This window comes from Lacerta agilis, chromosome Z, assembly GCF_009819535.1.
Source record: "Lacerta agilis isolate rLacAgi1 chromosome Z, rLacAgi1.pri, whole genome shotgun sequence".
Classification (NCBI taxonomy): Eukaryota; Metazoa; Chordata; class Lepidosauria; order Squamata; family Lacertidae; genus Lacerta; species Lacerta agilis.
In genome coordinates, this window is record NC_046331.1 from 28921061 (window position 1) to 28937688 (window position 16628).

Consider the following 16628-nt stretch of genomic DNA (forward strand, 5'->3'; position numbering starts at 1 on the left):
AGGCTCCGTGGTTTAACCCACAGAGTCACCCGCGTCCCTCATGTGCATCTTTACCATCCCCAAATCTCCTTTAGAGGAGCCTACAAAACAGATTAGAGGGCACACAGGCAGGGGCGTTGCTAGGGGGCAGGGGGCAGGCAACCCCAGGTTCCAGGGAGGGGGGGTGACTCTCAGCATGCCCACCCCACAACTCATAAGTTGCTCAGTGCAGCAGCTGGCTTACACAGCACACACTTTGCTTTTTCCTTCCTGCTGGGAAGAGCCACAGAAGCACAGCTCTGCCCAGCCAGGGCTCCACCCAGCAGCCTGGCACATTTCACCAGGGCACTGCCCTCTCAGGGGCACAAAGGTGCCATCTTCATGGGGTAACATTTGGCCCCTTCACCTAGAGCCTCAAGCACAAGCCAGAGCAAATCCAGTGGCTTTGGGCTTAGGACTCACCACAGCACTGCAAAAGCATTAGCTGTGCTTGCTTTACTCAGTCCACCTGGACCTGGGGTACCATCCGCCCACACCCCTTCCATTCACAGTGAGCGTTTTGCATTCCCCCACAATGCTTTGCGGCACCTCGTTTGCATGTGAGGTACCACAAAGCATTGTGGGGGATGCAAAACGCTCACTGTGACTGGAAGGGGTGTGGGCGGATGTGGGGGGGTGACCAAAAAAAATCCACACCAGGTAGCACTTGGGCTTGCCACACCTCTGCACACAGGGAGAGGAGAAGGGAAGAATGCTCTGGAATACTCTTTTTATAAGGATATTGACAAGCTTGCATGTGTGCAGAGGAGGGTGACTAAGATGATCAAGGGTGTGGAAACCAAGCGTGATGAGGAATGGTTGAGGCAGCTGAGTATGCTTAGCCCAGAAAGGAGGAGGCTGAGAGGAGATATGGTAGCCATCTTAAAAAAACTAAAGGGCTATCACATGGAAGATGGAGCAAGCTTGTTTTCTCTTGCTCTGGAGTGTAGGGCTTGAACCAATGGCTTCAAGTTACAAGAAAGGAGATTCTGACTACACATCAGAAAGAACTTTCTGATAGTAAGAACTGTTCAGCAGTGGAATGGTCTCCCTTGGGAGGTTGTGGACTTCTTCATTGGAGGTTTCTAAGCAGAGGTTGGATAACCATCTGTCATGGGTGCTTTAGTTGAGGCTCCTGCACTGCAGAGGGTTGGAGTAGAAGGCACTCTCCACATAGCTCAGTTGGTAGAACATGAGACTTTTAATCTGAGTTGTGGGTTCAAGCCCCATGTTGGGCAAAAGATTCCTGCATTGCAAGAAGTTGGACTAGATTATCCTTGTGGTCCCTTCCAACTCTACAATTCTGTGATTCTATTATCAGCATCCTTGGGGGTCCCTTACAATACTACAATTCTATGATTCTATGAGAATTATATTATGACCATCCCACAAACCAAAGTGCTGCACCAACAAGCACAAAACAACCCCTCTGTAGTGCCACAAATCCAACTCAATGGTGTAATGTTGGAAAGTGTTGATCACTTCTCCTACCTGGGCAGTTATCATTCCACAAGGGTTGATATTGATGCCGAAATCCAGCATCACCTGAGCTCTGCAAGTGCTGCTTTCTCCTGATTGAAGAGCAGAATGTTTGAGGGACATTCACAGGGAAACCAAAACGCTTGTTTACAAAGCTATTATACTACCAACCTCTACCAGCCTTACTGTATGCTTGTGAAGGGTGGACCACTTACAAATGCCATCTCCAACTCCTTGAAAGATTCCATCAACAGTGCCTCCAGAAAATTTTACACATCACTTGGGAAGATAAGCGAACTAATGCTAGGGTACTGGAAGAAGCAAAGCTCACCTGTGTCGAAGCAATGATTCTTCAACATCAACTTTGTTGGACTGGTCATGTTGTTCAGATGCCTGATTATCGTCTTCTGCAGCAAATACTCTATTCCAAACCTAAAAATGGAAAGTGTAATGCTGGTGGTCAACAAAAGTGGTTTAAAAAACTCTCTCAAGACAATTTTTTAAAAAAATGTAGTATAAACACCAACAATTGGAAAACACTGGCCTGTGGGTGCTCCAGTTGGAGAACAGCCTTTGCCAAAAGTGTCATGGACTTTGAAGATGCTCAAACTCCTGCCCAGAAACCTAAGCCCCCGCTAGAAAGACTTGTGGGTCCAGAATTGGCCTCCACAGTCACTTATGGATTCACTGTTAAGACCGTGTTCATGGAACAAAATCTTACTTGGCTACATCAAAGAAGAAGAAGATATCATGTGATGGAGTCATGGCCTTAGAACTCTGTTGAATACAACCCTATGAGATTAGATCATTATGCATACTTTGGCTTAGTTACAATAGGAATTGGGAAAATGTGGGGAGAAGTCTCTCTATCAATCCCTTGCATCTCTCCATGGGCCACACTCCTCACCAGTTTTGCCTTTGCCTACTTTTACCTGATTGGCATATGACTCTCAACAATGATAACACCTATTGCTTCCCTGGAAAGAGAGGTGTGTGTGTGTGTGTGTGTGTAGAAACCCCTCTGGTGTTTTTGTACAAGGTAAGAATCCCATCTACTGCCCAAACCACTTTTGTCCTTGGTCCTTGGTCCTTTTGTTGTTGGTTCCATCCCATGAGGGAATGTGGCCTTCAGGTTAAAAAATAGTTCCTCACTGGTGGAATAGGGAGGTGTCCCAAGGGCCTTCTGCAACAGTTAAGTTTTGGGGGAGGAAATAAGGGAGGTAGTTGTCTAGAGCAATTTCAGGAAGTGGTTGGAGGAATTATGGCAACAACAGAAAATGGGAGGCATCATCTCAGGAAGCAGAAGACCTTTGGCTGGCTCGGGGTAGTAGAGCTGGAGGAGGGAAGGTCACAGGAAGGGACATGTCAGGAAATAAGGTCAGGGAGATAAAAAAGGGGCAAAGCCATTGAGAGCTTTGGAGAGGAGGACAGGAATATTGTGTAGGAGCCAGGAGTGGATAGGAAGCCAGTGAGTGGGTTTCAGAAGCGCGGGGGGAACAGCGTCAGAGTGACAAAAATGGTAAATATTTTTGCCTGAGTGCATGAAGGTGAGACAACAGAAGACCAGAAAGAGAGAGAAAACAAGAAATTTCCACTGAAGGGATAGAGACGAAGGGCTGTCTGTTTGTAATGTCATCATTTTTGTAACATAATATTTACTTAGAAGTAAAGCCCCATGGAGTTCAATGGGACGTGGGTCCTGATAAACAATCTTTCAAATGCACTTGCTGGCTGCCCAAGTATACGTAAGCCGGGAGAAAGAGCTAATGAAACAAGTGAGGCTTCACTTTGAACAGACTTCCATATGATTGCCTGGAAGAGATGAAACTAGCATTTCTATGAATTCTGCTAAGCAATGCAATGTGTATGAAAACACAGCTACTGGGGGAAGCAAGCCTCAAGATGCACATATTAATGAAAATAACACACGGAAATGCATTATAATAGTGAAAAGTGCTTGCCAAAGTGTACATATTAGGCAAAATGGCATACGAAATGTGGAGTGTATGAGAAATTTGCTTTTAAATTAATTTTCACGAGCAGCCTTTTGTAATATAAGAAAATAATTAAATGTGAACTGCTGTAAAGATGTGCAGAACTGAACCTAAGATTGAGGGGGGGATGAGAACCAGACTGAAGCTGACCAATTTGCTTTTCCTAATTTTTACCACAGTCTTTTTAACCAGGGATGGAAATATCTCATCCACTCCAGGCATACACAGTAGTCAGGGATGAAGGAAACCGTAACCCAACAACACATGAAGTCCCATATGTTCCCCATCCCTGTAAATCAGGAATGGGGAACTTGTGGCCCTCCAGATGTTGTGAGGCTGCAACACTTGCTATCATTGACCACTAGCCATGCTGGCTGGAGCTGATGGGAGCTGAAAGTCCAGCAGCATTTGGAGGACCACAGGTTCCCCTCCCCTGCTGTAAAAATAAACCCACCTTCATTTTTATTGAATCCCATGACTCTTAAAACAAGAGCTTTTGAAAAAGCTACAGAAAATGAGAAACAGTGAGTAAAACTGGGCAGTAGCTATCTATGAAAAAAAAACCTTTTTTCAAATGATGACTGCATTTTGTTTTGGGAAGTGCAGGTTTCATAGATTTGCCTTTAAATGCAAACAGAACCAAATGTTCCACTCTGTCCCTAGTTTAAATAAGGAGACCCAAGGAAAATCCTTTTATTGTTAATTCTAAATAACAATTTTAACAATGAAACGATTTAAATGGTATGATTCCCCCCAAACCAATCTCATGATTAGGTAGGCTGGCTTGATCTTTGACATTTCAATGTTAACAATTCCCTTTGCTCTATTTTCATTTTGTTTCTGGAGAGGAATGCATGAGTGGGGGAAGACAATGCAGTTAATTTTGGAGCAAAGAATCCTCCTTACTTCCAAGTTTCCTTGTCAGACTAACAAGGGAAAAGGAGAGCATATAGCTATTTCCGAGATCCATTAGCTCTCTCTCTCTCTCTCTCTCTCTCTCTCTCTCTCTCTCTCTCTCTCTCTCCCTCTCCCTCTCCCTCTCCCCCCCCGCCCACAGCCCCACAGCCTCTCCATTTACCTTCCAGACTCACCAACTCTGGTTCTGCCTTTCCAGTCCAATAATTAACTGCCATGAATCAGCTCAAATGCTCTGGGGATGGGTTCATCTTTTGCCATCACCACACCATAGACAGCAGGGGGAAAAGGGGTGGATGGGGCTTTTAACACCTTTTCTGACCTGATAGCCTTGCTCAAAGACAGTGGAATTCTTACCAATCCAAGGTGTTTTGCAAGAGGCTGCAGATCTCCTGCTCCTTCTTTGAAAGAAACCACAATCTGTTTTACTGTGCTGTTAGGGTGCCTGGATGCACTGGTGAGACAGCTCTCGAGGAAGAACTATAGCCTCTCATGAAGGAGAGTAAGTAGCTCAGTGGCAGAGCATCTCCCTGGAACATGGAAAGTTCCATGTTCAGTCCTTGGCATCTCCAGGTAAGACTAGGAATTCCCAATGCCCAGAGACCCTGGAGAGCCACTGACATTCAGTGTTGACTATACTGAGCTAGAGGCAGCTTCCCTCATTCCTATGGTCATCCACCATCTTAATTAACCAGGGGCATCCGTACAAATAAATTAGCACATGCCAGTTTTGTGCATATTTGTTTCAAAGGCCTATTACTCAGTGCCTATCAGTGCTTATCAGTGCCCGTGCCCCCCATATATTTGAGCAAGGCAAGCCGCAGAGTGATATGGGGAACCTTTCACTTACTCTTTTAAGGGCCTGTGCTAGGTATGTACTGCTGTAAATCAAAACAGCTTCATAGTCTCATCCTCCCCTTTTCCCCTTTAACTAACACATTCTTGTTGTGAGCCTTACCCTGGAGCTAGGCACTCCTTTTACCTTTAGAAACACTCAGGCAGGGATTTTAATTTCAAAGCTCATTTTTGGGAGGCACAAAGGTCTTGAAAGGGAGGAGGCAGCCCCTGGCAGCAGGGTGTACGGTAAGTGCCATGGTGTCTGAACCACTGTGGTAGCTTGCCCAAGGAAGATGTTGCTCCAGGTCTTCGCTCCTTTTGCTGCGGTTCAGCATGTCCTGATCCACCAGCGCAAAGGAGGGCTTGTGGGAGTGGTTGGATGCAGGTGTACCGAAGAAGGATGCCAAAAAGGCCAGAGTGATCAGTTCAAGTGCTTTATTAAAAGAAAGCTGTAGACGTACAACAAATCAGCATGACAGGTCTCCCAGCCTCTACAGATACAATATAGACACTGCAGTGAGGGAAGGGCTTGCCCACACCCAAGCAAATATTTATACATTCTTTATATACAAAGCACTATACATCTTTGCCCAGGACTTCCCATCATTGCACCTGACTAGATGAAGGCATAGGTGGCACATATCCAAATCTTACAGATAGTTCTGCTTTCTGGGCCAGAGCCCAGTACCCCAAACTCCACAGATAAACGCAACATCAAAGGAAGCCAATTAGTTCATATCAAAGCAAGTGAAGATCAACATATTTCAGCTCATTGTTACAACAACTACCAATTAATTGTAGGGTTATATTGACTACCAAGATGGCGTTTGCAGAGCTTCCAGAGCTTCCTGTTCACCTTTGTTTCAACACAAAGCACCACCATTAGAAATGGCCCCAGAGGGTAACATTGCGGCTTCCAATGTTCCAATGAGAACCACCTGTTGCTCATCGAGAACCAGGTAACCCAAGGTCTGATGGTCCTTTTTTATTGTATGTATTTAAAAGAAGAGCCCTGCTGGGTCAAACCAAAGGCCTATCTAGTCCAGCATCCTGTCTGGCACAGTGGCAAACCAAGATGCCAACAGGAACAGCAACTGGTATTCAGAGTCATACCACCTCCAGTACTAGAGATAACACACAACAGTCATGAATGGCAGCCACAAACAGTCTTGTCCTCTGTGATTTTGTCTAATATCATTTCAAAGCCATTCAGGTTGATGACCATCACTACAACTTGGGGTAGCTAATTCCAAAGTTCAACTATGTACAGTGGTACCTCGGGTTAAGTACGTGTCAGGTTAAGTACGCATCAGGTTAAGAACTCCGCTTAAGAACAGAAATCGTGCTCTGGCGGCGCAGCGGCAGCAGGATGTCCCATTAGCTAAAGTGGTGCTTCAGGTTAAGTACGCTTCAGTTTAAGAATGGATCTCCGGAACGAATTAAGTACTTAACCCGAGGTACCACTGTACTTCCTTTTATCTGTTCTGAATCTTTCAACATTCAGCTTCATTGGATGACCCCAGGTTCTTGTATTATTGTGATTGACAGAGAAAAACATATTAGTTTATCAAATAATAAAAATGGTATAAATAAAGGAGAATTCCCTGGATGCCTAGATCCAGTTTTGGAGCAAGTACTCTTTGGTGAGAGAACCCCAGAAGACAATTAAGATTACAAAACATGCAGCAAAGTAAAGGGTGGGAAAACAAACCTTTAAAACATCCCTTTCTAAGTTGTTTCCAAAGTTCCCCGTATCATAGAAAGAGACCACATGTTTGGGAGGTTAAAAATGGTTTACATACGAACTCTTCAGATATCAGATCCATTTGCTTTTCCATACACGAGCAAGAAAAAAAAACAGGTAGTATAACATTAATTTCAAAAATGGTAAGTGCTTCTTTATTATTTGTATGGAAACACAAAGATGGCTTGCTAAAGCCATATGGTCTAAAGCTTGGAGCATCCAGCTCAGACCTCCTTACTGGTCAGGTTTACATGGTGGAAGAAGAAATGAGAATACAAAGAGTTTGGTAACCCTTCCTCACAAGGTGAGGGTGAGTGACATAGCTAGGTCTGGCAGGGCAGCTTACTCTATGGTCTTAACCCCTTCATGCATTAATTAGAGTTAAGCATGTTGGTTATATGAAGTTGGATATCACACAAAACTTCTGTCCACTTTCTCCACATCATGCATAATTTTATGCCCCTCTATAATTTCCCTCCCTCCTTACTTACCTACTTTCTAAACTAAAAAGTCCCAAACATCGTAAGCATTCCTCATGGGGCTAGTTGCCTGATTATTTTGGTTGCTTTTGTTCTGCACCTGATAAGGGTGGGCCATTCTCTTCTTTGTCTCTCTGTCTCTTTGTGACATCCCTTTTTCTCCCTCCATCTCTCCCCTTCACCACCTGGTGGCTGGTGGGGTGGTGATTCTGTGCTCTGCCACCAGGCTATGGTTCCTGCATTGTCCTTATTAAATAGTGTTCCAGGTATCCCTGGTGCAACTGTTTTGGACAGCCCATTATGCTGAACAGCTGCACTGATACCCATGTCTGTAAGCTATTGATACCCAAGAGCAAGCTACTGGGGATTCATGCAAAAGTGTTCCCACAAGCAAAGGCTTCTGTATTACTGTGATAAGGAAACAGCACCATATCCAGGGGTGGAGCAAGGTGGGGGCATTGGGGGCGGTACGCCCCGTGTTCCATCCTGGAGGGGGGGGTGACACTCGGCGCCCCCCGACTCCCACACTGAGCGCTGCCACCCGGTAAAAAAAGCCTCATTCGGCAGCTTGTAAGGTTGCCGTGGGAGCAGCAGTGCCACCACGGATGGACTGCGCATGTGCGGAATCCCGCACATGTGCAGTACGTCCATGCTAGCACTGCTGCTCCCGCAGCAACCTTATGAGCTGCCGAGCGAGCGGCAACTCGTAAGGCTGCTGTGCGCAAAAAGCAGCACAGACGGGGCAGCCTTACGCGCGCTATTCGAGCGCGGCAGCCTTACAAGTTGCCGCTCGCTTGGCAGCTCATAAGGTTGCTGTGGGAGCACCAGCACGGACAGACTGTGCATGTGCGGCATCCCGCACATGCACCATGCGTACTGACGCGTGCATCATGACGTCACGACACATGCGTCATGTCACGACGCATGCGCGCTGCGGAGTGACACCCCGCCCTCAGGGTGTGCCTCCGCGTTTGCCGCTCCAGGCAGCCAAGCAGCTCAGTTCACCACTGACCATATCCCGAACCAGTTACCACTGGTTGTTGTTTTTAAACTGGGAATGCATTCCCAAATAATGCTTTGAATTTTCAATCCCTGGGGTTGAAATGCTCTAGATGCCATCTACAAAGAGAAGAGAAGAGAAGAGAAGAGAAGAGAAGAGAAGAGAAGAGAAGAGAAGAGAAGAGAAGAGAAGAGAAGAGAAGAGTGGGGGAGATGAGACATGAGCACATTTGCTGAGAATGATAACCCACTTGGCTCAAGACACCACTTTACCTGGTCCTAGAGACAGCTATCTTGTTCCAACCTAGCCCGCGGAACTATGACCTGTGCTGGCTGCCTGTGGCCTTCTGGAGCAGCTTTGAACTCCATCAACCAAAGTCAGGAGGCCAATGAATTTCTGTTGCCCTCAGCACCCAATAGCAAGTGCCTCAATGTCACTGAGAGTCCACTGTGTTAGTGTGGTGTGTTGGCATAAGATTGTCCTGGTCACATAGTGGCCCTGGGATTTGGGAAGCACTCAGTGCTGAAAGCTGCCCTCACATTTGCTTTCGTGGCTGCAAACATCAAGGCTAGTAGCAGCTGGAAAGAGGGCAATTCGGGCAAGCTGCTGGGGTGGGGTGTGTGTGACAGCATCCTGCTCCTCCGGGAGGGGGATGATGGGCCCACACCAGCATCTGCCAGCACACTATTTTCACAGCTGACATCCTAGCTGGGGCTAAATATAGTCATTTGGGGCTTCTTGCCTGTTAAACTTTAATAAACCTCTCTACTCTCAATCACATTTCCTTCCCTTCTCTTTTGCATTCACTTCTTTTCATTTCTCTTCCCAGTGATTCCCATGGATGCTGCTTTGGGCAGCTGTCGCAGAAAACCCTGGTGTTACAAAAATCCAGAGTGCAACAATAGTGGATAATTTTATTTTATTTTATTTTTCTAGATAATTGCAGCCTCTTCACAGACTGAGAAGCCCTCCCTCACAATATTACCAGCATTTTAAAGTCACCCATTAACAACATATCCAAAAAGTTGAGCCAACCATTTGATAAAATCAGTTAAAACATTTGGTAAATTAATTAAGTAGAGAATTTAAAACTAGCAAAAAAATTAAGCAGACAAGCCTTAGATTGCTTCTCTACTTATTAAATAAAAGCATCTTGAAATGGAACTAACAGGGCCAGCTGAATATCCTTGAATGGAAGCAATTCCACAAATGAAGGGTCAACACTGAAAAGGTCCTGCCCCAAAAATCTAACTCAGTGGTGAGGAACCACAGGCTGAGGGGGCAAAATGTTGTGTTCCAGGCCTCTCTATCTAGCCCTTGGGACTCCCCCCAGTCAAACCCCTCACTGGCTCTGCTTTGGACCCAAAGTGTTTTTGCCTGGCTGAATGTGTCCTTGTATTCCAATAATGCCTCTTCATTGCCTGGATGGGGGAAGAGAGAGTTCACCCACCTGTCAAAGTAGTCCATGGGGGCAGGGAGGTCATGATCCATCCTAACACAAAGATCCGTTCCCTACACCTGTCGTGGATGGAATGGAGGCTTACCGTTGACTTAGAAGAAAGTCCCATTGAGTTCACTGGAGCTTACTCCAAGGCAAGTGAGCATGAGATTGCAGCCTCAGTCAGTGAGAGCATGGAATGATATGCACACTGTTTCAGGCAGCTGTTGATGAGTTGAACGATAACAAAGCAGAGAGTGGACATCCAGAGGGCTCAGCATTTTCGGCAGTCAATGGCCAAGTAAGCTGTGAAAATATTTGCCAAACCCACATTGTTCTGAGGAGCTAAGTGTTGCCTGAAAGGGAATTGAGGAAGCTGTGGTGAGGAAAAAGCCAAGAAACCCCCCCCCCTGATGTTGCAGAGTGAGTAAAAAGCAAGCATTTGTCAGCTTAGGTATTTTACTCTGAGTGTTAAATGCCCAGCACCAGGGTGCTGGATGGAGAGTGGAAGCAATTTACTTTGTACCCATCTCAGGAGTTGGGAAAAAAGAGGCCAGTTTGTTTTAAATGCTCACTATTCTTCTTTAAAAGAATGAAGGACATTGGTGAAGGTGTGAACTGGGAGTTAGGGATACCCCGGTTATAATGATTGCAGTGGGTTCCAGGTGTCTTTGAGGATGGCTTGGAAGCTTCAGCTGATGCAGAATGCAGCAACCCAGACATTGCTGACTGGGGATGGAGCAGAAATTCAATTCAGTTTATATATTTTTAAAAAATATTTTTATTAAAGATTTTCAAAGGTATTACAATGTCTCTCTCGAATTTTTCCATATAACATTTTTATAAGTCTGTGTTGGTGAGACATTAGAAAAGAAAGGGGGAGGGGGGAAGAAGTGGGTGGGACGGGGAGGTAGGTGGGGTGGGGTGACTATGTTTCTTTTTTACTTGATATAACCTACATAAACAATGCTGACACCAAACCCTACTCATATCAAGTAAAATTCAGTTTATATTTAAAAGTGAACCTACCTAGTTCACACTTTCTTAATTGGTATGTGAACCAAAACACAGCCAACCTTTGAAATCCACACTTCTGCAAATTTTGCAATGCAGTCCTCCAGCCCAAGTAATGTATACAAAAATGCATATACTTAGGTGAAGTGTGCATCAAAATGCAAATATTAGTAAAATGAGCATTAAAAATGTATTGTATTAAGGGAAATTGCTTTGCAGAAATATGTATCATTAGGCAAAATTGCATATAAAAATGTGTAGAAGCACACACTAAAATGGTGGTGAATTTTTACAAGGACTCTTTAAAAAAAATTGCAAAGTGATGTGAAAATCTGGAGAACTGAATAAAAGAGAGTTTGGGGGGGGGGGACCTAAACTGGCAGATATGCAGGTCCCTTGTGTTGGCAAGGGCTAAACACTTTGATCATATTACACAAATGGGTGTGTCACCTGCAGACAGTGGCTGCCTGTATGATACCAGGCATGATCCAAAGTGCTGGTCACAACCTTTAAAGCTCTTAACAGCTTGGGACCAAGTTAGCTGAAGAAACACCTGCACTCATACAAACCTGTTAGACATATAAGATCAGTGATGGAGGTCCTACACTACTGGTCACCAGGGAAAGAAGAATAGGGACAATTCTATGGATGTGGAACACTCTTCCCCAAGAGATATGATCAACCTCCTCCTTGTTATCATTTAGATGGGCTCTAAACATGTTTGTATTCATCACTGCTTTTAGGTGGGGAAAGGTAGGGGCACCTATTTTTATTGGGGTAAATTAAGGCGACTCTCACCATCCCGGTACTTTCCTGATGTTTGGGGCAACAACTCCCACCAGCCCCGGTGATCCAAAATGTTTTTTGGGGGAACCATATAGGTGAAGACTGTAAGTGGTGGAATTGGGTTAGAAGTGAAATGTTTTGTGGCTCTTGTCATCATCATCTTATTATTCATCAAGTAGCTAGCTCCTGTTGCTCGGTCCCAGCTCCTGCCCACCTAGCAGTTCAAAAGCACATCAAAGTGCAAGTAGATAAATAGGTACCGCTTCGGCGGGAAGGTAAACGGTGTTTCTGTGCGCTGCTCTGGTTCGCCAGAAGCGGCTTTGTCATGCTGGCCACATGACCTGGAAGCTGTATGCCGGCTCCCTTGGCCAGTAACGCGAGATGAGCGCCGCAACCCCAGAGTCGGACACGACTGGACCTAATGATCAGGGGTCCCTTTACCTTTACCTAGCTTAATGTTTGATTTGGGGGTTTTTTCACTTTCAGTGATAAGCTGCTGTGGGAAGACAAAAGGAGTTGTAGCCAATGCTAGTCCTACACAGAGTAGACCCACTGAAATTATGAACATGGCTCACTTAGGTGGATCAGTCTCCCTCGGGAGGTTTTGGACTCTCCTTCCTTTGAGGTTTTTAAACAGAGGTTGGATGGTCATCTGTCATGGATGCTTTAGTTGAGATTCCTGCATTACAAGGGGTTGGACTAGATGGCCCTCAGGGTCCCTTCCAACTCTACAGTTCTATGATTCCAGAGGTTTTTTAATTTCTATGGGTCTAATCTTAGAAAAAATTAATTGAAGACAAGCCTATATTTTGAGCAGTGGCATATACATTGATTAATTTTTTTTTGAAAATGTCATCACCATCAAAAATATAGAGGACATGCTTGCACTTCTCAACTCCCCCCCCCCCCAATTTTATTTTATTTTAACATGGGAGCAAACATACTAGAAAAAGTTTGACTGCAAGCTTGTGAATGTGATGCCTGTGGATGCCTGTGCTACTGGAAGGATTTTTTTAATTTATTTTTTGTTTTCATTGTTGGACGAAGCCTTTTATTGCCAACAGAAGGTTTTGCCACCCAAGGACAAAATTTGGGGGCAGAGTGGTAGTCTTCTATTGGCTCCAATAGACCTTGTTAATGTATGTGTTAAATGCAATTTTTTAAATTATTTCTATCGGTCTAAATAGAAATGCAACACAGGTCACCAAGTGATCAGGTTCAAACTGTTTGATGGGCAACTTCAAAGCCCCAGAATCATTGTGCTGCTCAGTTCTTAAAATATTTGGGTCACAGACCATAAATCTCTATACAATTTGCAGGTGCAAATTGTGTATATATTTGCAAATGTGTATATATTTGCAGGTGCTAATTTACATGTATAGGTGCCAAGTGTTAGAGGGGAAAGCGCTCTGCAAACAAAGAGGAGGGGGGTTAAATTTTTTGAAGGTGGGGAGGTACAAGAGATCTTGCGACTGATGCAAAAGGTCCAGGGCTTACTTATGCCTCTGCCAATCTCCAACAATTGTCCCATCTTATGGTTAGGCATGTATAAAACTGTTAATCTCCCTAGTTGGTACCCCTTTTCTACTCCACCTTCCCATTTGCTCCTTAGAAACCCATCTGAACAGAAACCCACAGCGTCTAGATTTAGTTTCTTTACATAAATAAATAAAAATACAAACTCTTATTACAGATAAGAAAGCTGCTGGAAGTTATGGTTGAAGTTGATATAGGGCATCCCTACTACGGTCACCTCTAAGAGATTGGGTGGGAGGAGGAATTTATTCTAAGAACAAAAAGAAAAGAAAGATGTTTCTTAATACCTAAGTTTCTCCAAGTTGTGGGGGGGGGGGCAATTCCCAATCCTCATTAAGAGTTACCTTGAAGGTATTAATAGATCAGCCTCACCTACAGGCTTCCCTGTTCTGTATGAAAAGTTAACTATTTCAGATGTCCTCTTCATAGACTCAGATGGCAGCTTCCCGTGTTCATGATTTCTGTAGCAAAAAGTGCTTGCTCTCAGGCTAGCAGCTTCCTGGTGGTGGTGTGTTGGGAGTTGGGGGTTAGGCTGGAAAGTCCCTGGTAGAGATTTTAGTCAAACCAAAGTCTTTCAGATGCAACACCAACTTGCTTTGTTCATTGGGCCATGTGTCCTCCATCCTCCCCCATGCCAATATATATCCTATGAATTTCCCTTCTGCTAATGAGAGCAGCACATCAAACTAGGGCTGGAGACACCTGAACTCTAATCCTGCCACAGCCATGAACCTCATTGTCTTCCTCTCCACCTAAACTACCTCACAGGGTTGCTGTTAAGAGAAAATGAGGGTAGGTGCAGAAAGAACTCGGCATACGCTTTATGCTGCTATGAGATCAAATATAAAACTCTGGTGCTGATAAAAATGTGCATGGTGAAAATAGAGTTGCAGCATTTAGAGAGCCAGTAGGGTGTAGTGGTCAGAGTGTTGGGCCAAGGCATGAGGGACCAGGGTTGGAATCCTTTCTCTGCCTTGAAGCTCACTGTGTGTCCTTGGGCTAGCCACCATCTTTTAGCCTAACCTACCCCATAGGCTTTTGGGGATAAAATAAAGTGGAGAATCATGTATGCCACCATGGGCTGCAAGAGGCAAAACAGTGGTATAAATGCTGTTATAATCACCATTATAGATCTTTACTTCTATTCCCAGCATTGGTCCTGTGTTTTTCACAGCTGCATGCTGGGCAGAAAATCAGCAGGAGAAGCTTTCCTACCACTTACTCCTCATCCCACTGCCATGCACTGGGAAATGTTCATATCCATGGCATGGCTGATATAGAATCCCTGCCATAAATACAGACAGCAACCTTAGATGGACCTGAAGAACTCACTTTTGGCCTCTCTCTTATTCTGCTACCCCATCACACTTGCCACCTTTTCAGTTTTGAAGGCCCGCATAGAGGGAGAGAGGGTCTCTGTTTTTTATTCCCCTCTTTTGCACAGAAGGGATGCAGGGGGCAGGGGGTGGTCCATTAGGACAAATGGGGCACTGCCCCACCAACCTCAGTCCGCCATTAGATAGCTCCCATTTTCCTACCCCTTCCAACCAAGTCCAGGGGCTGCCAGTTTCTTTCTCCTGAGTTTCCCTTGCAGAAGTCAGCAGAGAGGAGGAGGAGGAGGAGGAGGAGGAGGAGGAGGAGCGGAACAAAACTAGGTTTAGTTGGCTCTGCCTGTCATTGGCTCTGGCTCCTCCCTTTTCTTTTATGCCTCCCTGCCTTCAGTCCCAACAGGAACCAGGAACCATTGCACATGCACATACTGAGTCTCTCTTTCTCACTGGTCAGAGGCTGCTGCCTTGCAGGTAGCTCAGCAGAGTGCCCATTAGCCAGAAAACTCTCTCTCTCTCTCTCTCTCTCTCTCTCTCCACCTCCTGCCTCCCTTCTCCCTCTAAGCCAGAGGCTTGGCTCCTGGCCAGCCAGCCATTTCCTGGTAATCTAATAGCTGCAGATGAACTGAAAATGCATTTCCTGCCACCCCCCTGCATTTCCTGCCACCCTGCTGTAAAATTTTTATTTATGTAACAGGAGAATATGCACTTCTGGTTTGGGCTGCATTGGTGGCTCCTGGTGTTTTTGCTGCTGCTGCGACTGATTGCAAAGCAGAAGAGGGTGCACAGAGTGGTGGGCGGTGAGGCAGTTGAAAAGATTCACTATGCCATGCTGGCTCTAGACAACAGTACTAGGGGTCCCCCTGTGCAGGATAGCTGCAGAACATAGTGGAGTGCTATCCCTTAACCACACAATTCATTTCTTCTTTTTTACACACACCCCGCACCAAAAAATAAACCCAACTCCATTTTTGCCCAATCAGCTTCTTTACCCATTCATAATTTTTATGAATGGTTTATATTTCAGAAGATCTGCCCATCCTTATGATGGACAGAGTTTTGTCCTGTTGCTGTTGTTTTTCCCCATTCAGTGGAAAAATCCTAAATGGACAGTAGCCCACTTTCATATGAACAGTAAATGTACAGATGATTGGCTAGATTCAAACTAAGGGTGCCATCCTAACCCTAGGGAGTAAATCCCAATGGCCACAGGCATTGTGGGGCTTACTTCTGAGTAAACATAAATAGGTTTCCTCTGTTACAGCACAAGCCCTTTGTCTATTATGTAAATTAAATTGTGTGGGATTTAATCCTGAGTAAATGGGGTTAGGATTGCAGTATTACTCCCAGGTAAGTATATATAGGATTGCAACCTTAGTTGCACTGAGGTCCCACTGACATCAATGGAATAAGTTAGTCATATAGAATATGATGATGATGATGATGATGATGATTTATTTATTTATTTATACCCCACCCATCTGGCCAGGTTTCCCCCAGCCACTCTGGGCAGCTCCCAACAGAACTGTAGGGTTGTAAGGTACCCTGAGGGTCATCTAGTCCAACCCCCTGCAAAACAGGAATCTCAGCTAATGCATCTATGACAGATGACAATCTGCTTAACCTCTGTTTAAAACCACCAATGAAGGAGAGTCCACTACCTTCAGAGGGAGTCCTTTACAAAGTCATATCTTAGCTTACATATCATTGGGTTTAACTGGGTATTAAGTGCAGCTAACTTAGGCTGCAATCCTAACCACCATTAACTTGCAGTAAACCCTATTGAATTCAATAGGACTTATATCTGAGCAGATTACGCTTGCTCAGTCAGTCTGGATCCAAATCAATGCATTTGACAAGTGAATAGATTGATTTTCAGGTTGCACCTAGGACATAGCTGTCAACTTTTTCCTTTTTTTAAGGGAAATTCCCTTATTCCGAATAGGATTCCTTGCAAGAAAAGGGGAAAGTTGACAGCTATGACCTAGGACCACCCCCAGGACCACTGGGATGAAGAAACATACAATGGTTGGTGCTTAACTATTGCAGTCTTAACTATT